General features: G+C 40.9%; 1 long non-coding RNA gene across 1 annotated transcript in view; it reads left to right on the plus strand.

Annotated features, from left to right (window-relative positions):
- The first annotated feature begins 2,604 nt into the window (after window positions 1–2,604).
- Window positions 2,605–26,396, plus strand: part of LOC128311269 (uncharacterized) — a 395,847-nt gene continuing 372,055 nt past the window's right edge. Inside the window, exon 1 of the long non-coding RNA XR_008289500.1 lies at window positions 2,605–2,644. This is a non-coding gene — a long non-coding RNA (uncharacterized LOC128311269). The remainder of the gene's footprint in view (window positions 2,645–26,396) is intronic.

Consider the following 26,396-nt stretch of genomic DNA (forward strand, 5'->3'; position numbering starts at 1 on the left):
TGTAGTCCCATCCTGAAAGGCAATGATCCCAGCTGAAAATCTGTTACCAAGGAAGAAAGAGGGCTGGATAGTGGGGGTAAGCAGATAATAACCTGTGTCCTATGTGAGACTGATTCTGGGGATGTACAGCATCTTCAAGGGACTGGGGAAAGAGCACTTTGTAAGGGCTGAGATGTGGTGACAGCCTCAAGCAAAAGCGTCGAGATGATGTCCTGAGACACAACCTTGTTTCTCTGCTTTTCCCAGCAGATATAGGGAGGTCTCATGCTGAGCCTTGCTCCAGGAGCAGCTCCATCCATCCCAAGGAGGAGAATTCAGGGCTTTCCCCTGGTTCCCTGCTTCCTCTCCTCATTCTCTGATAGCTGTGCCCATAATGTGTTCCCCCTTCCTCCATTTATGTCTCCTGGATTCTCACTCCAGTTCCTCCATTTTCATTTGGAAAATGGAGAAACTGAGGCTCAGGAGAGGTAAGCAACTTTCTGGTTGCAGAACTACATTTTGGAATTGGATGTCTGAGGGTCCCCTATGTCATGATGGGTGTCCATGACCTCCTTGCACTCCTTCTATCTCCTAGCTGAGCCTGAGAGGGATGGGCTGGGAACTCTGCTAGGGTTTCTTGGGTGTTTTAATGAAATAGGGTGCATTTGACAACAGAAAAGTGTGCCTATTTGTGGAGGGGAGAGGTTACAGTGAAATAAGTTTTTAGGGGGCAGAGTGTGTGAGGGACCTGGATGGGGTAGATACAAGGGCAGAGGTGCCAAGAAACCCCCAGTTTTGGGGAGATGCTGTCTGAGAGAGGCCCTCTGACTCCAATAGCACTGAAGGGTAAAGTCATCAGCAGCCCTTTCCAGCCCTATGTGGACATTCTCCCAGCCCTTTGCTCACAGCAGTAGGGGACCCTCCACAGCTTGCTGGAGCCTTGGGCTTGTGGTTTGGAGAAACTTGGAGCCAAGTGGAAACTCTTGACCATCGGGACTTCATTTCCCAGTGACTTGATAGGCCTGAGACTGCTCAGAGTCTGAGTAATCAAAGCTGTGGGCCCTGAGGGAGACTCAACAGAATTTGGCTTTAAACATTTGAATGTATAACAATAGGGGAATGGTTAAACAAGTTCAGGCATGAAAGACTATGCCGTAATTAAAAAGTAATAGGGAATAGGCATAAAAAGCTCTCTGAGATGTATTGTTAAGTGAAGGAAGCAGCTTGTAGAACAAATATAAAAATACAATAAAATAAAAATAAAAAATAAAAATAAAAATAAAAAAATAAAAAAAAAATAAAATACAATAAAAATAAAAATACCAACTGTCTTCCAAATGCACATGTATGAAACTGTACCAAAATGATGTTTTAGGATTCCAGCAAAACAGTAGCTTCTCTGAGCCTCACTTGGTTGCTGTGAATCTTAAATGAGAGAATATATGAATATGCTTTGCAAAAGTTAAAAGTGGAAGACAAGTGTAAGGTAGAGGCTATGAAACTATCCTGTGCCATTACATTCTTGTCCTTGCTCTCAAGGGGAAACTGGGATAAGAAAGGAAGGAAAAAATGGAGAGCTGATTGTAGGACAGACACTGTTCTAAGCACTTCTCATGCATTACTTGCATATGCCACAACCCTGTGAAGTAGGTATTATCATCATCATCCCCATTTCACAGTTGAGGAACTAAAGCACTTTCAAGGTAATTGCTATGGTCATTCAGCTGGCAAGCTGCAGTTAGAACTTGAACCCAGAGTGCTGCTCTCAATTGCAGGAACACGTTGCAGCACCCTGGACACATTCATAGTCTTACGTATGAATAAAGATTTTCATCTGAAAATGAGTATGTGAAACTGATTTCAAATACTGCACACTTCTGCCAGGCACAGGAATAACAGTGGGTTAACATTTTTTGGAGCGCTTGCTGTGTCCGAGACACTCTTCTGACTGCTTTACAAGCATTGATTTAATGCACGCCTTTTGCGCAGGGGTTAGCCATTATCGCCCCTTTGCAGTTGAGCAAAGTGCTGTGCGGAGTTTACATGCAATGTCAAAGTCGCATGCCCAATGCAAAGATATTTAAGATGTGGTCTCCGCCCTCAGTTAAGCATGTAACAGAGTAATAAATAAAATAATGCAGTAACTGCTGCAGTGTCATATTTACAAAGTTCCCAAGGTGCTCAGAGAAGACCTGCAAGGGAAGGGGCTGGTTGACATTTTGTGTGGGGTCCTGTGAAGCGGAGGTGCGCGCGATTAAGTCAGGGGGCATTGCACGTGCAAGGCCTGGGATGAAGGAGTGCGGCCCCAACCTGAGCTTGCGGGTCACAACAAAGCCCCATGCCAACCGCAGCGCCAGCCAAAGAGAGGTGGCGGCCGCTGTCTGAGGTGCAAGCCCTCTGCAGACCCCGCACCTCCACAACCCTTACATCCCCGCGGGGCGGGGCCCGCGCTCGGCTCCCGCCGGGAGGAGCCCAGTCTCGCCATGCGTGACCAGCAAGGGGCAAACTGCGCTCCTGATAGGCTGAGATGGTAAGGGACCGCCCCTGAAGGCTGAGCGATGATTGGTGGGAGCGATAGACGCGTAAAGGGACTATCGGGATTGGTTGCCGCCTTCACCGCCGTAGGAGGGCCGGGCGGAGACGCCTCACCCAGAGAATTTTTCAGGTAAAAAATAAGCCCTGTCTTCCCGCTACAGACTCTTGTGGGGACTTTCCGTCATAGGTGCATCACTTTACATCTTTTTTGTAAAAAACCAAGTATCCAATAAGAGAATTATCTAGTCATCCTCTACGGCTGTTCCCGCGGGGAGCGCGGCGCCGTCAGCGAAGTTTTTGATTGGCTGCTGTGGATGGGGCGGGCTAGAGGGGAGCTCGCGCCGCCCGGGGAGGGAGCCCGGCTCCCCGCTGTTTTTCCAGCCTTGGGCGGGCGGCGCCCCCTGGTGGTTTGCAGGAGTGACGAACGCCTGGCGCTGTTGTCCCGCGCAGTCGGCGCTTGGTGTACTTGGCTCTCGGGACCGAAAGCCTTTTGACGGCCCTTGGTCGATTCCAGCTTTTCCATTAACTCCGTCTCCTTTATTTCCTGGCTGAGCCCTATCTGTACAATGGGGATAATAATGTCTACCTCAGAGGGTCCCTATGAAGTTTCAATTAATTAATATGCTTAAGGTTCTCACAGTGTCAGGCACATGACAGGTGCATAATAAACGATAACTGGTGGAGATCTGTAAACTGGTTAAGAATGCATGACCAGCCATTGATTCCCAGGTTTCTTAGCTTCTTCCTGTTTCCTCGCCTGTATGTGAGACTAACAATAGCACCTACTTCGTGGAATTGGGGATTAATTGAAATACTATTGGTAAAACATACCCAATACCCAATAGCCAATAGCAATCGGTAAATGGTGGCTCCTATCACTGTTAACTGGTACGATTACTATTTCCGTTCTTCTTCCTCCAGGCAAAAGGCCACTTCAGCCCAAGTTGGCACCTCCAAAAGAGGAATAGTAATTTACTTTGCCTGGAATTACAGTCTGTAAATCAATGACCATTCACTTGTGTGAAGACCAGGCTTGGAAAATCTCTGTATCATGGTCCTGCCCGCCATTTCCATTATTCTTTTATGGACTGTCTTCTTAAGCTCCAGTGGGTGCCTGAGAAGAGCATAACATAAGCATTAACATTTTGATGCACAGTTATTCAGAGTACCTTTTTTTTTTTTTTGGAAAATTTACTTATTTTGAGAAAGAGAGAGGAAGAGTGCGTGTGGGTGCAGGGGAGGGGCAGAGAGAGAGGGAGAGAGAATCCTAAGCAGAGGATGTCAGCGTAGAGCCTGATGCAGGGCTCGATGCAGATCTGGAACTCATGAACTGTGAGATCATGACCTGAGTCGAAGTTGGGCCCTTAACTGACTGAGCCACCCAGGTGCCCCTATCAGAGTATCTTTTATATTGAGTGTAGTGTTTCAGTATTGCGAGGACAAGGCACACAGAATGATATATTGTGATAGGGTAAGATAAGGTGTCTGGGATTTGAAAGTGAAGGACCTAAGTATACATATACTCTGAAGTGAGCCTGGGGTGGGACCAGTCATGGTGAAGCATGTGGGGGTGGTTGGGTGCGAGGCAGCTGGGAATCCTTGTGAGGCATGGGAAGAGTCTGGAGTAAAACTCAGATTGGAATTCTGGATATATGACTTTGGACCAGTCACTTGTATTTTCTGAGAATTAGTTTCCTTGTTAGTAAAATGGAAATGGAATAAGATTCTCTTATATGGTGTCTGGCTCATAATAAGCACTCTATAAATACTAGTTATTGTTACTATTATTGTTTTTAGTTCCTCCCTTAAAATATGTTGAGCACTGGGGAGGGAGCAAATGCAGTCTTTTAAGTTTTTATACTCCAAGAGTTGTGGGTGCCTGAGATCACCAAATAAGCAGTTGGGAGTTTGGTGAGGGTAGTCCACATTTCCTTTCTTTTCCACTTTATACTTGTTATTTCCTCTTCTGTCCCTGGTCTATCCATTAGGGGAAGTCACACAAGTGACCTAGTTTAATGAGGTCTTTATAATTCCTTGGATTCTTCCCTACCCTGATATAAATCTGCTCACCTCCGATCATTTGCCCCACATTCTTCCTTCCTTTTTGGCCTATGAGATGGGATTCTAGCTACAGCTTAGGCCCTGTGCACAGTGATATCCATGTACCTTGGCAGCTCCAGGATTTTGGCATTCTTCTTAGGGTGACTGACTTAGTAATGGAAAGCCCAAGGGTTGAGGTGGTACTGATTAAGCAGTATAGTGGGGATGGGGAGGGTAGTTGACATCCTCTCCAGTCATTCAACAGCTATTTTTTTTTGCATGATTACTATATTCTGCCCACTCTTGGGGTTATATGTGTTCCATTCTCAAGATGTATATAGAGCTGTTTCTCAGTTAAAAAAAAATAGACACATGAGGCACCTGGGTGACTCAGTTGGTTGAGTGTCCTACTCTTGATTTTGGCTCAGTTCATGATCCCAGGGTTTGGGATTGAACCCCGTGTTGATTCTCTCTCTTAAGATTCTCTCTCTGTCCCTCTGACCCTCTACTACCTTGCTTGTTCTCTCTCTATCTCTCTAAAAAGAAAAAAAGAAATAGAGACAGAATTTTTAGTGAGAAAATCTGGGGCTTTCATGTTGGACAGACTTACATTTGAATCTAGTCCTTTACCATGGTCTTAGACAAGTTGCTTATTTTCAGTTTTCTTATCTATAAAATGGCAATAAATGGAATACTTATCAGCAGTAAAAAAGAATGAATTACTGATAAATGAAACAATGTGGATGAATTTTAAAATAATTATGCTGAATGTAATATGGCAGAAAAAAAAGAGTACATACTGCATGATTTCATTTATATAAAATTCTAGAAAATACACACTAGTCTATAGCATCAGTAAGCAGACCAGTGGTTATCTTGGAACAAGCAACTGGAGAAGGTTAGAAGGGAGGACACAAGGAAACTTTTGGGAGTGATGGTTTCACAAGTGTATTCATATATCAAAACCTATTAAGTTGCACACTTTAAATACGTGCGGATAATTGTATGTCAATGCCACAATAAACCTGTTAAAACAGGGATAATAAAACCTTTTTCTTAAATAGCTGTAATTTTTGTAATGAAGAAAAACATGTTAAAGTGACCAGAACAGTAACAGCAAGCAATAAAGGGCATTTCTATTCTCCCCCACTTGCATATATTTTAAAAAATAGTAGCAAAGCATTAGCTTTATTTTCATACATTTATATGACAAGGCATGTAAGTGGGTACTGACACCTTACATGGGTAACACAGGGTACAATTTTTCCTGCTTTCTTTGGGATCATAGGTACACATATTATAAGAATTAAATGAGACAATCATGTGAGGAACTTTCAGTAGTGCTAGGCATGTAGTGAACACAATATTTTTGTTGTTTTGATAACTACAGATCTTCCTTGACTTATGATGGGAAGACATGCTGATAAAACCGTCATAAGTTGAAAATATCATAGGTCAAGCACATATTTAATTTATCTGACCTACTGAAAGTCATAATTTAGCCTGCCTTACCGCATATGTGTTCAGAACATGTACAGTTGCCTGCAGTTGGACAAAATCATCTAACATAAAGCCATTGTATAATAAAGTATTGAATATCTTATGTAATTTATTGAATACTCTACTAAAAGTGAAAAACACAATAGTTGTAAGTGTATTGGTTGTTTGCCTCATGATTGTATGGGTGACTGGAAGCTGAAGCTTGCTGATGTTGCCTAGCATCTTTGAGAATCATACAGCCTATCACTAGGCAAAGAAAAGGTAAAAATTCAGAATTTGAAGTGAGGTTTCTACCAGATGCAGATTGCTCTTGCACCATTGTAAAGTCAAAAAAATTGTAAGTTGACCTATCGTAAGTTGGGGACTGTCTGTATTATCATTATTTATTTATTTATTTATTTATTTATTTATTTAATATTTATTTGAGAGAGAGAGAGAGAGCGAGAGAGCGAGCAAGCAGTGGAGGGCAGAGAGAGAAGGAGACACAGAATCTGAAGCAGGCTCCAGGCTCTGAGCTGTCAGCACAGAGCTTGATGTGAGGCTCAGACTCATGAACTACAAGATCATGACCTGAGCCAAAGTCAGACGTTCAACTGACTGAATCACCCAGGTGCCCCTGCATTATCATTATCATAGATTTGACAGATGGCATCAAGTGACTGATCAGTGAATATTGGTTGTAATTAAGAATTATTTTTATTACTATATTGTATGGGCAGGAAAGACTTGCTAAAATGCCAACAAAGTTGATTTTCAAAAGGCTTTGCCTTTCTTGAGATTTCTTGATGGGGTTGAATTTTGGTCTCTGGCAACAAATTGTGACAGAAACTATCTGGAAGAAATTTGGTTAATGTACTTTTCAGGAATAAAATAACTCATCATGGCTGCTAATACAGATAATATTAAAGGTGTATTTATAGTGGTCAGTGAAGTCAGATCAAAATAAACAGTCTCCAGTCCTAACAAAGTGGTACTAGTGTTTGGGAGACATTTGTTACAGACGTAAGAACTCCTCAGAAACTTGTCAAAATGTAGATTTGTGATGCTTACCTATAAAGATTCTGACTTGGTGGCTCTGGGATGGGCTAGGAATCTGTGTTTTAATACTCATACCCAGTTGATTTTTGATACAGGTAGTCTGTAGACCATACTTTTGAGAAGTTCTCATTTAAGACATTAGGTACCTTGGACAGCTCCTGGTACCAAGATTTTCAGGACACAGGATAGCTCCCAGCATCTCTAGCCTCTTACTGTGGGAAACCGTCAAAGGGTCTTGCCCATTTCCCTAGAGAATAAAAAAAAACAAAAAAAAACAAAAAACCCAACATCTGTTAAGACCACACTTTGGGAAACTCAAATTTCTGGTTTCTGATGACAAAGGAGAAGGTATACGCTGTAAGAGAAAATAAGTCCAGAATATTTGAAAACTCTGGGGCAGTGGGGGAACAGGTAGTCTTCAGGGGATCTGAGACCCTCTTGAACTTGTGTGCAAAGTTGTGAGGTAGATTATATACTTATATTTTGGTGGATGGGGAGGTTAACTTTTTCTCTATTTGAGGATGGAAATTTTCTGGATCAATTAATTTGTATACTTTTCTGTACAATTTACATATGTTGCTAGACCTTTTAAGATTTGTGTAGGAGACTAGAGAGTTTTATTTAAATTTCTCCTTGGTATTTAAGTACTAATAACTATCAGCATCACTTCAACTAGGACAACATCAATAAAAACAAGCAAACAAGCAGAGTTGAATACTCTGACATCTTAAGCTGTAACTTGAAGAAATCTCAAGTGTTGTGATGTAGGTTCCTTAAAGTTGGTACAGAATTGGATATATCTCCTGTTGGCTAATCTGGAAACCGTCTTATCATAAGTCACCATTAATGTGGGAAATGAGCTTATTAGGGTGATTAAGGCATTTTCTTTCATATATCATTTGATCTTTAAATGTTATCTTTGATAGTCTAACCAAAGAGAAGTCAGTGGTTATGAAGTGCTGGGTTAGCTAATATTTGCAGCAGGTCAAACTATTCCTATAGACAAAGTGATGGCTATTAACAATATTTTATTTAAAATACAGTCCCAAAGGCAAACCAATTAATAGTAAGCAAACCATCCTATATTCATTATATGTAGTCTGTCTGATGATAATCTGTAGGTTGATATTCTCATATACATAATATATGTAAAAAGAAAGTCATTCTCACAGGCCTAGTGGATTTGAATTATCTGTCTTGAAAGATGTTGTTTTTGACTATGGAGAAGACTTTCTTGAGTCAGTACAAACAAGAGGAGCTACGCCAGTGGTAGAGAGGAGGGATCAGAGCTATTAATATGTTCATCCTCCCCAAGAGGCTAAGGGCATGCATTTGGGAGGCAATTTGTATCCATGACCCTGACATTTTTCTTTCTGTGAGGAATGGTGAGATAGAAATTATTGACTCAAGGTCCTAAGCAACTTGGCAAACCTTTTGAACTATCTGTGCTAACTTCAGAGTATAGATAACCCAGGTAGTTTCTTTTCTTGGCTTCTGTGATGCCAGCTTCTCTTATTTGATCTCCAATTTCACTGGATGTTCCCTGTCAGTCTCTTGACTTGCTCCATTTTTGCTTGACCTCCAGACTCTTTCCAGGGTTCTCTTCTCTAGCTACACTCTCTCCCTGGTGGATTTCATTTAGTCCTGTAATGTTAATACCATCTATATGCAGATGACTCCTGAATGTAAGACTCCAGTCTTGACTTGTCCTTGTGCTGCAGGCTCATAAATCAAACTGCCTACCTGATGTCAAACTGCCTCCCTGACTTGAATGTCTAATAGGCATCTTCTTTGTAACGGACCCCAAACAGAGCTCTGTTCTCTATTGTCCCCTCTCCCCAAACTGTTCTTCTCCCAGTCTCTCCTCAATGGCATCACCTTTTCCCAGTTTCTTAATATGAAAGCTTGGGAATATTCTATTCTTTTCATTGGGTGTCACATCCAGCTAATCATTTCCATCTCTGAAATATATCTCCAATATATTCACTTCTTTCCATTTCTACAACCATCACTTTTGGGTTAAACAATCAAATACTCTCATCTGGACTATTTTAATGGTCTCTTAAGTCTTCCCTCAGCTTCCATTTTTGTCCCGCTCTAATCCTTTCTCCAAACAGCAGCCAAAATAATTATAAGTCAGGTCATATAATCTCCCTTCTTAACCCTTACCAATGGTTTCTCATGGAATTTAGTGTAAAATTCAGTCTACTTTCTATGTATATATGTATGTGATCTCTATACTCAGCCTGGGGCTCGAAGTCATGACTTTGACATCAATAGTCCCATGTTCTTCTGAATGAGCCAGCCAGGCGTCCCCAGATTATCTTTTTATGACTTTTAAACCCTAAATGATATGGTCATGCTTATTTCTCTGACTCACCTACTGCTCTCTTGCTTTCTGTGTTCTCAACACATTGGCCTTCCTTGAGTTCCATAAACACACTGAGTTTATCCCCACCTCAGAGCTTTTGCACTTTCTCTTCTGCCTGGAACTTTCATATTGAAGAACTTCATGTGGCCAGCTTCTTCTCAATATTTAGGTTTCAGCTCAAAGATTATTTTCATAGAGATAATTTATTCCTGACAGAGAAATCATTCATTTATTTCTCTGTTAGTCTCTATTTCCCATGTCACCTTGCTTTGTTTTCTTCGTATTTATCACTTACTGGGTACAAATTTTAAATGTCACATATTCAAACAAACAAAAGAAATGGAAGTTTTGGGGCACCTGCGTGGCTCAGTTGGTTGAGCGTCCAACTTCGGCTCAGGTCATGATCTCATGGTTTGTGAGTTTGAGCCCCACATTGGGCTCATTGCTGCTAGTGCAGAACCCTGTTTGGATCCTCTGTCCCCCTTTGTACCCCCTCCCCCACTTGCACATTCTCTTTCTCTTTCAAAAATAAATAAACATTAAAAAAAAGAAATGGAGGGGTGCCTGGGTGGCTCAGTTGGTGAAGTGTCTGACATTGATGCAGGTCATGATCTTGCGGTTCATGAGTTTGAGCCCCATGCTGGTCTTTGGGCTGACAGCTCAGAGCCTGGAGCCTGCTTTCATTCTGTGACTCCCTCTCTCTCTGCCCCTCCCCAACTCACGCTCTGTCTCTCTGTCTCTTTCTGCCTCTCAAATAAATAAACATTAAAAAAAAAAAGAAATGGAAATTTCCTTGTTTTTAATAATAACCACAGTAAGCTAAACTACTGTCACAAACAGCCTCAGATTTCATTGGCTTGACACAATAAAGTCTCTTATACATGTCAGAGTGGGATAGATTACAGGAATAAGGGCTAGAGAAGGAGGGTCTGAGCTATTTCGACTTCTTGTCCACTCTGATCTCTTTTGAGTGGTTGAAGACTTTTGCCTCTGCTGCCGTCGGTCACCTCATGCTGCCCTCCCTTCTATTTGGGTCTTTGCCAGTCATCCAGCATCCTTTTTGTCTAAGGCAAGTTGCCTCACCTGTTCCACCGGTATTGTCCATCAGGATTAGGGGAAGCTTTTTGACGCTCTCCCCTACCATTCCGTGCTGATGGATACTGGGGTAGGGTGTTGTAGAACAGCTATGCTGGGTTTTCTTTCTGCTGGAACATGCCAGCCTCCATTCTGTTCTGCTGGGAACACTCCCTGCCATGTGGGACATAATGTGAGGTGTAAGAAATTCTCTGCTGTCAGATTCCTGAACCTATTTGGGGGCTGTATCTTCACCCAACTCAAGTTTCTTTTCTGAGGTGGGCCAGGAGGCAGGGACTCTATTTAAGGAACCACCACCAATAATTTTCTCTCTTGCTTTTATCTCCCAGTTTTGAAGCTCTTTCCTTCAACTCAGAAAGATCTTTGATCTCCTCTTTATGTGGTGAGGAAACTGTCATCTCATCTATACTCTTTTGCAAGCTGTGTTTATGGATAAACTCTGTGTCCTCTTCCGGGCTTTGTCTTCTTGACAAAACTTATTCAAAGCCAAGGTTTTTGTGTGTGTGTGTGAAATTTAACAAAACAAGGCAAAAATAAAGCAAAACATTTCCTCTCCAAACATCTCGATTTGCAATACTGTTGTTTCTTCTATGAGTTAAAAAAAAATCTGTGTATGCACTCAAAGCCACCAAGAGTTGAGCCAATGGAAAGGGGCCCTTGCTTCTTAAAGGGTATAGGGAATGTGAGGGCGGAATGAGGTTGGCTGTGGAAATGGAAGCCTCAGTGAAGGTTTCAGAATATTCCTCCTCCACCACATCTTGTGTATGACCTCTTTTCCTCCCAGAACATAATCTCCATGTGAGTAAAGATCTTGATGATCTTGTTTATTTATGAATTTCTGGGACTTAAAACAGTGCTTGTACAAAGTAAATGTTGTTAATTAAACAATTTATAATGATTAATTCATTAATATTTGTTGAATGAACAGAATAAAGGCTTTGGCATTTTTCTGAGCCTCTGTTGAAGCTACGACTTCTGTCTGCTCATATCTTCCTATTTCTATACCCCTTGAAATGATTTGAGTAACCATGGATTACCAACTGAATTGTGTTGACCTATGAGAAGCTCTTAGCAGATCCTCTCTTTTGACTCAGCCATATAAATAAAGACTGAATTCAGTTCCTTTTCTGAAGCACAGTTACCAGGGGAGGCAGCTGGATGGCTAACACAGACCTTAAGAAGGTCCCTTCTAATGGTAAGAACTGAAACAAAATGGGGTTTTGTTATCCAAAAGTTAATATGATTCAAAAAGATAGAACTAAAGTATTTCTATGTTTTATTATATAACATATTTTCTTCACGTTATTTTAACTTCTATTGCATTAAATGATTTGGGCATGACATTCGTCTTAGATTGAAATGATTTATTAATATGCTGTTTCATACTGTTTAAAGGAAGTAAATGCTTTATAAAATTTGGAAGAAGACAAAGAAAGGAAATCCACTTCTTTTCATGAGGGTCAAATTTTGAGGTGAAGATTTTGCTCCCTAGTCACAATCAGACCCCGATATGTGGCTCTACCTCTCTTTTCCAAGGCCATCTCCTCAAGTGCCGTGTGTGTGCCCAGCCTTCCCAGGCCAGCCAGGCTCTTCTGTTTCAACATGCTGTTCCCTCAGCCATTCTTCCACTTTGGGCTCAGCCTAAATTCCACATATTCTTCAATACCTTACCTCTTCTTCCTCCCCATTGGGATTAACTTCCTTTTTCCCCGTAGCATGATTTTATACCTCTGTTCACCATGTATTTCATTCTGCCTTGGGTTTGAGTGGATTGATGGCATGTGGATCTCTTTTACTAGCCTTTCAGCCTCTGTAGAGGCTTCACTCGCTATGCCTACCACAGTGCTTTACACTCCACAAATGCTCACTTATTAATGCTGTCATTCAGCACTTAGGTGTCCATGTTCCAAGAACTGGTCTAGGCCCTTAATATAGCTACCTAGGCAAAGCTTTCTGCTTGTGGCTAAACAAAAGTCTGTATTACACTATTATTTCAATTATATAGCCTTGGGTTTTATTTCAGTGTTTCAAGATAGATGGTTTTTCTTCTTCTTCTTCTTTGTCTTCGTCTTCATCTTCTTCTTTTACTTTTGAAACTTAAATGCAGGACTTAAACAGAGGATTATACTTTTGATTGTACATCATCTCCAGATTTATTCATACTTCTGCCCTTTTCTCATGATTCAGAAAGGGAGCTGAATCCTTTATATACCTGAACACATAGAGACATTTCTTCCAGTGTAGGAGGGGGTTGGGGTGAAAGTTCCACCTGTGTTCACCCTCTGCCATCTTGGTTTTAGTTTGAATTGCTTTATAAGGTAGGGAGTCCCTTTTGAAACATTAATTTATTAAATACATATTTTTTGAGCACCTTCTTTGCATAAAGCAGTGTGACCAGTTCTCCTTAGGTGTGCTTTTTTTCTCCTAGGAGGCACCATCTTCCCTAAGTGAACATCTCCAGTCTTGCATGTAGAGCTGGTAGTGACTAGAAGGATGAAGGCTCCTGGTCATAGCTGATAGTGTTGAGGTGGAACTAGAATTCAGGACACTTGACTTCCAGTCCAAAATTTCTTTTCACCTTTCTAATGTTTCGTCATTTCATTGTGTGCTTCTCACTCTACCAGTTATTTTCAAATGCGATGATACTTACAAACTGCAGCTTTCTGTGATCATTATTACTACCGGTCAACCTGAACTGAATAGTAATATTTGAATAAAAGTCATTTTACATTAAAATTAAAATGCTACCCTTCTTCTTATCTGTATTTCCTCTTGGCATAAACTAGCATAAACCATCCAGTTTTGAAGGGATTATTAATTTCCTGCCAAACCTATCCACACATTGACTGTGTTAGCTTATTAATTATGAAATCACTCAGTGCTAAAAGGGACAATCTCTGAAATTTCTGTGGTTGAACCAATAGGAATTATTCATATAATAACATTTGAGAGTGGCTGCTTGTTTTTTAATGTTTATTTATCTTAGAGAGAGAGAGAGAGACAGAGAGACAGAGACAGAGCGTGAGTGGGAGAGGGGCAGACACAATCTGAAGCAGACTCCAGGCTCTGAACTGTCAGCACAGAGCCTGACATGGGGTTCGAATTCACAAACTGTGAGATCATAACCTGAGCTGAAGTCGGACGCTTAACTGATTGAGCCACCCAGTGCTCCTCAGTGATTAGGTGTTTAGTGGGAGGCCTTCCGTGTAGTGATTCAGAGACCCAGGCTTCTTCCATTTTGTGGCTCTACCATTTCTAAGGGCTTCAGAATCCTTTGCTCCGGATGGTAGATGGTAGATAGAAAAGAGAGAAGACAAAAAATGTGTAGAAGATTTTTATAGGCTAGACTTGAACTGGAGTACATCATGGCCCACAATCCACTGTCCAAGAGGCTGTCGTGTGGCCACAACTAGAGACAAAGGGAAGCTAGCTAGATAATATGGTCTTTGCCTGAGTGGCTGCTTCCTAGCAACAGATGTAGCACCGTGGACTGGAGCAGGAATGTTCAATCTCTGTCGCCGTTCGGGCTAAATGGTGAAGCCAGTGAGGTCTGAATTCTCATGCCCCCAGCGTCTTGTTTCTTTTTCTTTTGCCCTGCTCCATGACCCACCCTTCACCTCCTCTCTCACCCTAGAGGTACCCAGTCATCTGTCCTTCATCAGAAACTGCTCTCAGGAAGGAAGCCATGGCTGTATTGAAGTCTCAGTGACAAACGAGGCTCAATCTAGGGCTGCTTGCATTTTAACAGAAGAAAACCTCATTTGATATAAATAAAAAAATATGAAGCTCTAATAAGAGAACTTGAAAGCATGCAAAGTATTTGGATGGAACAAGAAGCATGCAGTCCCTAAAATTAAACCACATGTTAGATCTGGCTCTGTCTTTCTACACAGCCCCAAACAACCACAGGGCTCTTAAGAATGGATTTCTTTATTGTTTCACATAATTTGGAAACTTTCCATAAAGACAGGCTTTTATGGGCTAAATTGTGTCCCCCTAAAATTCTTCTGTTGAGGCCCTAACCTCCGGTGCCTCAGAATGTGGCTATATTTAGAGATAGGGCCTTTAAAGAGGTGACTGAGTTAAAATGAGGCCATTCATGTTGGCCCTAATTCAATCAGACTGGTGGCCTCAAAAAAGAGGCATGTGCACAGAGGCATGACCATGTGAGGACACAGCAAGAGGCCAGCCGCCTGCAAGCCAAGAAGGAGAGGCCTCAGAAGAAACCCAACATGCCACCCCCTCCATCTTGGACTTCTGGCCTGCAGACCTGTGAGAAATTACATTTTGTTACTCAGACTGTTGTGGTTTGGTTATGGCAGTCTGAGCAGGTGAATACACGGGTTCTCCCATTTTGTATATGGATCAGTATTTTTAGGTATGAGAGGGGGCTATGAGAACGGTTGGGAGCAAGGAGTCCTGACTGTCAAAGAATCACAGGTTAGTGGAAAAGGCTAATAACTGAGGGCGAATGGGTGCCCAGGGTGTACTCTGTGAGGTGTTCTCCTGAATAGTGAATCTGCACTGTCAGCTCACAGTGAGCACCCCTAAGTGGTGATCAGGTAAATTGGTGCTTGTCTCTATTTGTGTTTCTTTCCACCGGTTTATCTTTTTTTTTTTCAATTTTTTTTAACGTTTATTTATTTTTGAGACAGAGAGAGACAGAGCATGAACAGGGGAGGGGCAGAGAGAGAGGGAGACACAGACTCTGAAACAGGCTCCAGGCTCTGAGCCGTCAGCACAGAGCCCGATGCGGGGCTTGAACTCACGGACCGCGAGATCATGACCTGAGCCGAAGTCGGACGCTTAACCGACCTAGCCACCCAGGTGCCCCTCCACTGGTTTATCTTAAGTTACACTGTGTGAATGGAAGATTCCTGCAAAAGGCTTTAACACGTGGAAGATAAAAATTCTAGCTAAATATTAATCAAAAGCTGATTTCCCTAAACTGTATCAAATACCTAGCTACCAATACATATCGGGATGGCTCAGTTTTAAGTTTTTATTTGAAAGGTGGTGCTGTGGTTAGCACAGTCAGCATGGAGCCTGGGCTGCCTTTTTTCTTTTTTTTTTTTTTGCTAAGAAGACAGACACTCAAGTCTTAGTTCTCATTTGCTCCTGAAACTCAGCAATTGCCAAAATATTTTTTTAGCACCCAAAGCCGAGTTTGGGACTCTAAAGTGCCTTAGGGCATGCCAATGCTGGGTTGGCAAAATGTTTCTCCTTTCTTGCAGACACACCAGTGGCTCTGGGGCCTTTTCCAGGAAACAGTGGTGGAGAATTCAAACCCAGTCACAAATCCCCTGTGGGTGGACAGGAGAAAGCAGGCATCTGGCATCCAGAGATAGGAAACAGAAGAAACATGGTCCTGTCAAGTAGCTTTCCACAAGGCCTTGTTAGAACTCAGTTCTCTTTATCTTAAGAAGCAGTCATAAGCTGCTTAATTTGAGATGTTTTGGAACGCAAATCATATTTTTGGCAAAAAACAAAAAAACGACGTCAACCATCTGGCTACATCAAAGGCATCAGCGTAGAAGAGGGAGCTTGTGCAATGCGGGGGGGGGGGGGGGGCATGCGGTATGGGAGAATGAGTCCTGAGCTGGGGTTCTGCTTCCCACCCTGCCACCAGCTGCTTGTGTATCGTGGCCCAATCACTTTAACCTTGAGTTTTCCTCACCTGGTACAACAGAGTGGGTCTTGGTGGGATTAAGCGGGGACTCTTGGTGAATAGAGCTACTTGCTAAACCCAAGTAACTGTTTACAATCACTTATTTGCCCAGGAGAAAAGGACTTCATTGCTGTCCACCATTGGGTTTCAAACATTTATAGACATATCTGATGGGTTGGTGCATGTGTAATGTCTCTGACTAAAGTCCTATTCTAGGGGAGTGATAGAAGCCACGGAGAGAGACCTCAACAGAAGGAAGAAGGAGTTGGGCAGGGAGAACCTGATTTAAAAATAAGACATATGGGGCACCCGGGTGGCTCAGTTGGCTAAGTGCCTAACTCTTGGTTTCAGCTCAGGTAATGATCTAATGGTTTGTGAGTTCGAGCCCCACGTCAGTCTCTGTGCTGATAGTGCAGAACCTGCTTGGGATTCTTTCTCTCTTCCCCTCTCCTGCTCACAATCCCTCTCTCAAAATAAATAAATAAACATTAAATGAATTAAAAAAAAGGCATAAGTGTCTGGGTGCAATATAGTGGCAGAATCTTGAACTCATATAGTTATCCTAGGACAAAGGTTTTGTTTGAGAATTTAAGGTGCTGTATCAATAAACTTGCTGAGGATCCTTCCTCCCATTGCTGATGATGATGTAGAAAGAACAGTGCCCTTCTCATTTTGAAAGAAGGGCTTGTTCTTATGGGCAGGGCCAACTTTTACCTCCATGACACCATCATGGGATGGGAACCATGGCAGTGGCCATGACCATCAATCCAAGTCATGAATACATATAAGCATCCCCAGGGCTACAAGGAAAGCAGAGAATGGTAACATGTAAAAGATAAGACTTTCTGCCAACAGAAAGATAAAGGCTTAGAGCCTTTGAGATTTAGGTAGATTGAAATATTCAGCTTCCAAGTAAGAGGATGTGGTTGGAGAAATGGACTTTGAACTCGATTCCAGTTCTAATCTTCAGTATTTCTCAGAACCTGAGGGAGAATTAAACCAACTCTCACAAATGAAATAATAGTGGTAGTGAGCATTTGTTGAATCACCTACCTTGTGCCGGGCATCGTGATGATTACTTTACATTTGCAACGAATCTGAGGGGTGGATGGCAGTAAACCCAGTTTAAGATGAATTTGGAAAACTAATTTGCCAAACTCAGCAAGTGGTATTCAAATATTCCTGATTCCAGATCTTATGCTGTCTCCACTCTATCACAACATGATGGCAGGAGGTGTTTTGGAAGGGCCTTTTGACCATGCTCGACCAGATGCCCAGAAGGTGTGGCTGTCCCCGGGAAGCTGCCATGTCGGAGCCCTGAGGTGAGATGTCCAGAGAGAAGGACGAGTCGGGACAAGCCAAGGCAGAACCTTTATGTCATTGAGGTGCTCTGGCCACTCTGTCGCTGCTCCAAGATGGGGGCAGTGGAGGGTGCCCCCACTGAGTTACATTTCTGGGCACAGTGTTATCAAGACTGGCTCTAAGTGAAACAGTGAAATGGGAAAATAGTGATGACAATAAAACAACAAACGGAGCACCTAGAATTTTTCCAACATTATTTCATGTTAAGAGCTGAGCGAAACACTTTATAAACCTCTCTTTTAATCCTTATTCCTTCACAAGTATCATTATTTTGCAGTTGAGGAAACAAAAGCTCAGGAAGATTAAGCAAGTTGATTATGAAATGCGTGAGTGGCAGGCAGAGCCAGGACTTGAAGCCAGGTAAATGGAGCTCCAAAGGGGTTTGTGCAGAATCACTATCCCATTGTGCCTTTCTAGAACAATTCTCTCTGTCCAGTGCTCTCTTCTTCCCCCCTGAATCACCCACATTCCTTTCTTGTTCTGATTGTGGGACCCTCTTCCTCACTGAATGATCGCCGGACTCTAGTGCCCTCTGGCTCCAGCTCTGCTCCTCATTTATGATCCTGCGGAAGGTACTTGCTTTTAGTTACATATTTCAGGGCTGCAGAGGAAAAAGTTGAGATCTTTTGTGTTGTGTCAATTGTCTCTACTGTAGTCATTGTTTATATTTACTTATAAAATAATTAGTACCAGGAAAAAGACAGGTGATTTTCAGTGACCCCAAGAGGATCTGAACAGTTCTGGTTGAATTACTATAACAAGCTCAGTGAAGTGGTGTGGGTTTAATATTATAAAATGCAATTTCCTGTAACAGCTAAACAGTGATTGGTGAATGCAATTTCCTACAGCAGATACTTAGGTGATTCTTATTGTCTCAAGGCTAGAGGTTGTGCAAAAATTAACCATTATAGCAAAATCCTCAAGAGACTTTTGTGTGAAACTACTAAATTTTATGATGACAAAATACAGAAAAAGTACAAATCTGACCAAAAAAAAAAAAAAAAGGATTGTACCTTTCCAGCTTATCTTCTGTTTATATTCTTTGTGGCTTTAACTTAACTGGCAAATATTTTCCAGTTCCTCCCTTATCTGTATAACAAGGTTTAATTGTTAGTCCTGTGCAGAATATTGTCAAAGTCTCATGTGACTAGTTCAAAGCTTCTTAATCTCTCAAAAGTCTATCAAGAAACTTGTGGCTTTTGGATTTTTTAAAAATTATCTTTATCTTTTCCCCACGTTTATTGAAATATAACTGACATACAAGATTGTGTAAGTGTAAGATGTAAATGTGATGGTTTGGTAAAGGTACATACTGTGAAATGATTACCATAATAAAGCTGGTTAACACTTCTGTCATGCTGCATAATTACCATTTGTGTGTGTGTGTGTCTGTGTGTTGTGAGAACATTTAAGAGCTACTCTGTTAGCAGCTTTTAAGTATATAATACAATATTGTTAATCGTAGTCACTGGGCTATACATTAGATCCTCAGAACTTTAATTTTAATCAATGGTTAATTAAAGAGTTTTGGGTTTAAATTTTTATTTCTGTAGTGTAAATTGAAAATATATTTGCATTTTGACTTGTCTCTAGTTGAGAAACAATAGCTTTGATCCCCACATAAAGGAATTTTGAGCATCATTCAAGGAAAAGTACTTTTTTTGTGTTGGCACAGGGAGTGACTTTTCCCATGGGTTTTGAAATCCTGACATACAGAAGTGCTTCCTGAAGCTGGTCCAGCAGGTCATGCAATATGGGCACTGTTTTCTCCACGCTGATGTGACAGTGAACAGAGAGCTCTGGTGAACAATTGCAGAGGTTGGGAATGTAAGTGATGGTGCACACAGGGGTTGCCAGAAGGTTGTGTAAGCCAGAATATGAAGCAGAATATGAAGCCACACTCCTAGGAGAGTGGCCATATGGACTTGAATTTCTTGATACTTCATATATTCTTTAATATATTCTGTTAAAAACTTTATTGATTGTGTGTTCTATGCAATGTGCTGACATTATGATACAAAGGTTAGCAAGACAGACCAGTGTCCTCAAGTGATTTACAGCTTAATGGGGAAAACACAGTTAGATGAGCAATTATGGAAAGGTATGATAAGTGTCATGATAGAGAAAGTATGGGAAGGGTGCTAGGAGAACAGAACAAGGGCATCAAATGCAGGTCAGGAAGTGGCATTATCTGAGCCTCCCTCTTTGACCTATGAGTTTTATTTTTTTATTTATTAAAAAAAATTTTCCATGTTTATTTTTGAGATTGAGAGAGAGACAGCATGAGTGGGGGAGGGACAGAGGGAGAGGGAGACACAGAATCCAAAGCAGGCTCCAGTTTCTGAGCTGGCAGCACAGAGCCTGACGCGGGGCTTGAACTCACGAACTGTGAGATCATGACCTGAGCCGAAGTCAGACGCTCAACTGAACTCAACCACCCAGGTGCCCCAACCTATGAGTTTTAAAGAAGTGTGTTGTTTAGTTTCTGAGTGTTTGGAAATTGTCCTGTTATCTTTGTTATTGATTTCTGGTTCAATTCCATTTTAGTCACATAACATATTCAGAAATATATATATATTAGCCACATAATATATTCTGTATTATTTATTTCTTTTAAATTTGTGAGGTTTGTTTTATGGGCTAGGATGTGGTCTATCTTGGTATATGTTCTGTGAACACTTGAGTATGTATTCTGCTCTCATTAGGTAGGGTGTTCTATAAATGTTGGTTAGGTGCTATTGGCTAATGGTATTGTTGAGTTCTTTTATGTCCTTGCTGATCTTGCTGTAATACCAATTAGTGATTGAGGAGTGTTGCAGTCTGCAACTGCACTTTTGGAATTGTCCGTTTCCCCTTTCAATTCTATCAGTTTTTGCTGTACATACTTTGCAGCTCTGTTGTTTGGTGCATTTACATTCAGGATTGCTGTGTTTAATTGGTGGACTGATCCATTTGTCATTGTGTAATGTCCCTCTCTGTCTCTGATACTTTTCTTTGCCCTGAAGTCAACTTTATCTGATATTAATATAGTCCTTCCTACTTTCTTTAGATTAATGTTTGTGTGGCATATCTTTTCCCATCTTTTTGCTTTCAACCTTTAACTTTCTATCCTACTGTTTACATTTAATGTTATTATTGTTATATTTAAGGTTTAAATATACAATTTATCTTTGTGCTTTCTACTTGTCCTCTGTTTAAATTTTTTTCTTTTTGCTGCCTTCCTGTGGTTTACCTAAACATTTTATAGAATTCCATTTTGATGTTAACACCAAACCTGTAGTGTTTTTTTTAAATGTTCATTTATTTTTGAGAAAGAGATAGAGCATGAGCAGAGGAGGTGCAGAGAGAGAGAGGGAGGCACAGAATCTGGAGCTGGCTTCAGGCTCTGAGGTGTCAACACAAAGCCTGACGTGGGGCTTGAACTCAAGAACTGTGAGATCATGACCTGAGCCAAAGTCAGACGCTTAACTGACTGAGCCACCCAGGCGCCCAGACCTATAGTGTTTTTGAATGTTTCTCTCTATAGAGTGTTTCTAGTAGTTGCTTTAAGTATTATACCACACACAGTTACACTCACACAGGCACACACATGCACACATGCTCATATCTTATCAGTCAACTCTTGTCATCATTTTACCAGTTTTGCATGGAGTGTAAAAATCTTACCTCCCTTTATGTCTCTTTATCTTCCTTATTTATAATAAAGATGTTTTAACCATTTCCTCTACATACATTCAGAACTGTGTCAGCAAGTATTATAATTTTTGTCTTAACTATCAAGCATAATTTCTAATACTGAAGAGGAGAAGGAAAGTCTATGGTAGTGACTTATATTTTTGCGTATTATGTTCTTTCTAACAGTATTCCTTCACCCCTCTGGAGAAAGACAACAAGGTGAAAAATATATGACTCATCAAATATTGTGACTTACCCTGAAATAATTTTTTTTTTTCTTGGAAACTGCCATTTCCCTCAGGAACCCTTACTGGAGCATGTAACTCATGTTTTTATGCCCTGTGTGGAGATTTGGCTTTTCTGTTTATGTGAGTTTTGATAAATACAACCAGGCTGCACATTTAGCTGATGTCCCAGCAGGAACTGGAGAGGCAAGTTTGTCAAATGTAAATTAACATATGTAATCTTAACATACTTCCACTAACTGGTTTAATATGTGCTCTGTTGACAAAGAAGTCTCCCAGGTAATAAATGTTGAATGCCTGGGAATAGAATATAGACTAAAACCCCAGCCAAAAATTTAGCTCCTGAAGCCAAGATTTGGGCAAAGAGACAAAGCGGTTGTTTTGCTATTTTTTTTTTTTTAAAACTCCGGATGAATTAGTTAACTAGATAAAGAAACATAAAAATGATATAATGCTTTTTAGTTGAGTTCTCATTAAAGAGAAGTTTGATTAAAAATAACAATGAATACATTAGCTCATTTTAGTATAACCATGAGTATCGTTATCATATATATGTAAATATATTTCAGTAAGGGGAAAAAACCTTAGTATTTTTGAATACTGTAATTGGCTCAGGGCTTTGGAGAAACCAGTCTTTTTATTTATTTATTTTTGTTAAAATATAATTGACATATAACGTTGTATTAGTTTTAGGTGTACAGCATAATGATTTGATATATGTATTTATTGCAAAATGATTGCCGTAATAAGTTTAGTTAGCATCCATGACCACAGAATTACAAATTTGTTTGTGTGTGTTGTGTGTGTGTGTGTGATGAGAACTTTTAAGATCTATTCTCTTACTAACTTTCAAGTGTATAATATAGTATTGTTAACTATAGTCACCAGGCTCTGTGCTACATCTCCAAGATTTATAGAAGCCCTGTCTTAATAAGTAAAAATGTTTAAAGTATGGAATATTTGGATGGATGTATACTGTTAATACTTCTAAGAATTAATAATCAATGAAATATTGCCAAATAAAAATCCTGATACAGGGGTGCCTAGCTGGTTCAGTTGGTGGAGCCTGTGACTTTTGATCTTGGGGTTCTGGGTTTGAGCCCCATGTTTGGGATAGAGATTACTTAAAAATAAAATCTTAGAAAAATCCTGATACATTGGTTTTAAGGAAAAGATAAAAAAATTGTCATTGCTACACTCAGTGTTGATATGCAAGGAAGTTTCTCAAATATTGCAATTTGGTTACTGAATTAAAGTAATATTTTCATTGATCATTTTAGTGCTGTCAAGAAAGTGTTTCTTTTTATAGTTGGGCCAAATTCAAATTTCAAAGTATATTATGTCTGGGGGCGCCTGGGTGACTTAGTCAGTTAAGCGTCTGACTCTGATTTTGGCTCAGGTCATAATCTCATGAATGGTGAGATTGAGCCCTGAGTCGGGCTCCACACTGGCAGTGCGAAACCTGCTTGGGATTCTCTATCTCCTTCTCTCTCTGCCCCTTCACTGTTCGCATGTGTGTGCGCACACACACACACACACACTCTCTCTCTCTCTCTCAAAATAAATAAATAAATAAACATTTAAAGTATGTTTGAATTAAAGTTTGTCAGTAGTGGAACCATTAACATTTGGGTTGGGTAATTTATTTTTTTATTTTTTTTTAAGTAGGCTTCATGCCCAGCATGAAGCCCGATGCCGGGCTTGAACTCACAACCCTGAGATCAAGAGTCAGACGCTTAACCAACTGAGGCACTCAGGTGCCCCAGGTAATATTTTATTGTGTGGAGATACTCTGTGTATTGCAGGATGTTTAGCAGCATCCTTGGCCTCTATGTACTAGGTGCCAGTAGCAAAAACCCCCGCTCTTCAGTTGTGACAAATAAAAATGTCTGCAGGCATTGCTGAATGTCTCCTGGAGACAAACTTGATTCTTTTTGAGGACCACTTGTCTAAGTTATTGGAATGTCCAAAACAGTGCAGTTAAAATGACTAAGTCTTACTAAACATCTGTTCTACAATGAACATGAGAGAAAGGATGCCTTTAAATCAGAGTCAGTTTTGTTTAAGCAGACCATACTTGATGGCATCCGGGGGCCTCCATTTCCATTCTCATCCAATGACTGAATTTGGATAACTATAGCGGACTCTTTGGTTTACATATGTTTTCATTTTCCTCTTTTTCTTGGCTTGGTTTTCCTTTCCTTGGTTTTGGTGGATAGCCTATCTCCTCCAAGGTAGCTTAGAACAAAGTATACCCCATTATATTCAACATAATATTTCAAGGATACCCATGTTAGCTAAATACATTGTTGATTTAATTACTGTGGCATTGAATAAAGAGGTTGGACCTCTTCTCTCTGAATATGTGCTTTATTGACCTTTTCCTTTATAGCTCTTCATCACCCTAATGACATATTCACTAATTTCAAAAGGAGTAATTCTCCTCCAAAGGCTGATAATTTCAATTAACTATTTTGATCTAGGGAGGATTTATGTCTTTGCCAGTTGGGCTAATTGCTCATTCCAGGCTTTTAACTGTTCCCTGGCTAATTTCTTTTTAAGAGGCATCCGAACTAGCCTTTCTTTTGCTTGTTAGGTGCTTGGCAGCTTCCCAAAGTAAGCAAAGATTGACTTCCAGTATGTGGTACTTAGTACACTGAGGATTTTGCCATCTCCTTCGTGTCGTCTACTGTCCCCTTCACTTCCTCTAGGCCCAGGTTTCTTTCTCTTAGGATGCTCCTTGCTTTCTTATTGGACTAATAATGTAACTTTAGGAGCTCAAGTGAGGCTCGCATAGTGAAAATCATTAGCATTTATTTTTGCTGGGCTTGGTATTACCATTTTGATGTAGACTAAGAAAATGGCCAGTGTGGGGCATGTTCAGTATAAGGGTTGAGTGGTTAGGGAGTCCTTAGGAAGTGACCAGCCATTTTAGTTTGCCTGGGACTGAGTGTTTTCCCAGGACATGGGACTCCCTTTGCTAAAATTAGGAAGTCCCAGACAAACTGGAATGAGTTGATCACTCCAGGAATACTACTGTAATCCACATGTCTCAGGATTCAGCAGCCTGTGAACCCAAATATTGCCACATAGTCAACAATACCTAAAAATCAATAATTCTAAATCCCTGCATCGTAACTGCAGACACTTAGTCACCTGAAAATCTCCCAGATTTTTCTAGGAATTTCCAGAGAGTGCCTAGTATTTGCTCAGAAATAAGGGCTTCTCTCTCTTTCTCTTTCATTTTTCTTTCCTTCTGCTTCCAGTTTCCAGCAGTGGCCTTCAGTCTGCAAGCTGCCTAAAGAAGTGCCTCCTTATTGCCAGTGATGTTGGAAATGCCTTTGAAAATACTGGTACACCCCTGATCTGGTCTTTCTGCTGCTTTGCCAAGGATGGTTTTCAATTGTGGGAGAGTCCAGATTCTAAAGCCTTCAGCCTATTCAAAATGCCCAGAAAGTCAGAAGGTTCTTTTGCTCTTGGGCCCCCTCCTCATTTCTCCAATCCCTGTTTCCTCCAGCTCCCTTTCTTCTATTATCCTTTTCTCTCCCCGCCTCCCACCCCCACCCCGCCCAGCCTTTGCCAACTTATTTTCAGGTGTTTCTGCCCCTCCAAAATGGAGAATCAAAACTCCTTTATACAACACCAGCCTGCACCATGGAGAGAGTATGGTCTTGGTCATCTCTCCCACTCATTCAGAGGCTTCTTTTCTGCTCAGCCAAGCCACTGTCTTACATGACTGTGAAGTGGAAAGATTTTCCAACCTGACCAGGAATTTCCTTTTAGGCTCCAACTGCTTAATTAAAATCAGCTTAGGCTGTTCCTAGCTCCTATGGTTGTATAGCAGAGGTCTGGGCCTTTATCCATCAAATCCAGAGTTACCAGAAAACCATTTGGGCAGGTGGCAGGAGGTCAGGGGTGCTGTCATATGCTGCATCAGTTGATGAGCACTGATGTGTTTCAAAGTACTGAATTACAGGGCCATCAGTGACCCAAACTCTCATTTCCCCATTAGCCACTCTCACCGTAACGTGGGTCATTCTTACATCTTTTGTAAAAACAGCAGATGAAAAACAAGCTATCATTTAGAAGGATTTTCGCCGCAAGTTACATAATTCTGATTCAAACTGGCCTAAACAAATAGAAAATCATCTTGTAACAGTAACAGTAAATCCATAAGTAAGGTAAGCTTCAGAGTTGATTGATTCAGTGGCTCAGAAACATCAAGAAACCAGATTGTCTCCATATCTATGATATGTAATCCATACACTGTTTTGTCTTTAAAATAGTTCTCCTCCTTGTTGCAAGATGGCTACCAATAGAAACTGGGAAAACCTGTGCCCTTGATTTCACGCTTTAGAAGAAAGAGAGAGGGAGAAGAAGATAGAGAGATTGGGAGAGGAAAGGATTAAGTGAGGGAAGGATGACTTTCTCAAATATGGAATGAAAATTCATTTAATCAGATTGGGCCTTTAGGTCATATACCCACTCGGTGATCAGTAGAGTCACTAAGAGAATGCCATCCATTGGTTTGTTTAGACTAATCAGAGTCTATGCCCCAAGTGAGCTTCTCTGAGTCACATGAAAGATGGATGGGTAGTTGAACAGAATTGGGATTCCTTTAGGAAGGAGGAAGAAGGGAATGGATGCTGAGTAGCCAACTGACAGAGTCTCCTACACAGACAATTCCATTTTATGCCATTTCTCTATCCCTGTGAGGGCCTTTCAGGAGCTTTGCTAATATCCTTACATGCTGGCAGTATGAAGAGTGTAAAGAGGATGGGTATTGGAGTCCTGTGGACTAAATTTGAGTCATGGCTTTGTTGTCTTCTGTCTGACTTCAGACAAGTAAGCTAATCTTCCCAAGCTTCTATTTTCTTAGCTGTTAAAT

Source organism: Acinonyx jubatus, chromosome A3, assembly GCF_027475565.1.
Source record: "Acinonyx jubatus isolate Ajub_Pintada_27869175 chromosome A3, VMU_Ajub_asm_v1.0, whole genome shotgun sequence".
Lineage (NCBI taxonomy): Eukaryota > Metazoa > Chordata > Mammalia > Carnivora > Felidae > Acinonyx > Acinonyx jubatus.